Source organism: Labeo rohita, unplaced genomic scaffold, assembly GCF_022985175.1.
Source record: "Labeo rohita strain BAU-BD-2019 unplaced genomic scaffold, IGBB_LRoh.1.0 scaffold_2594, whole genome shotgun sequence".
NCBI classification, from domain to species: Eukaryota; Metazoa; Chordata; class Actinopteri; order Cypriniformes; family Cyprinidae; genus Labeo; species Labeo rohita.
In genome coordinates this window covers 1-626 of record NW_026128874.1, presented here as the reverse complement: position 1 = coordinate 626, position 626 = coordinate 1, and the positions used below count along the sequence as shown (strand labels likewise).

The following is a 626-nucleotide window of genomic DNA, read 5'->3' as shown; positions in this document are numbered from 1 at the left end:
TGTTGGAGCATCCACATGTAGACATTCAGACATTTGTATTTTTTTCACGAGAGCTGTAAATGGTATATGAAAATGTACACACTGCTGTTAAATACTTCGACCTTGTCATCGTCAAACATTTAAATTGTTTTGGCAGCGGTGGGATTCGAACCCACGCCCCCGAAGAGACTGGAGCCTTAATCCAGCGCCTTAGACCGCTCGGCCACGCTACCTATGGAATTCAAGTTCTAACCATTATTTAAAAAATTCTACACTGTGCTCTCAAAGTCTGAGTACTGTCACTCCATCTATAGTGTCGAAGTTTTGGCCTTTTTGTAAGTAAAAGTTGCAGCTTTTCAGAGCGAAATGAATCATATTATGGGCTTTTTCACACCTAGTTTTTGTGAACACCAAAACGAGAGGTCACTTACGGCTGGTCCTTTTTGGTTTACTTTAACTAAACTGTATTTGGTTCATTTAAAATGTACGATATGTAAAAACACTTAAAGACAATCAATCAATCAATCAATAAAAAATAACGTTGGTGTTGAAACCAAGGTTCGGTTATAGAAAAAGAGCATAAATGAAAATATGAATAAATCTTTTATTATGCATGATCTATTAATTCGAATTAGTTTAACATGACT

At 36.1% G+C, this 626-nt stretch overlaps 1 non-coding gene across 1 annotated transcript; it reads right to left on the bottom strand.

The window, feature by feature from the left end:
- Nucleotides 1-130: 130 nt before the first annotated feature.
- trnal-aag (transfer RNA leucine (anticodon AAG)) lies at nucleotides 131-212 on the bottom strand. The gene has a single exon. It is a non-coding gene; the product is annotated as a tRNA-Leu (tRNA).
- Between the last annotated feature and the right edge of the window lie 414 nt (nucleotides 213-626).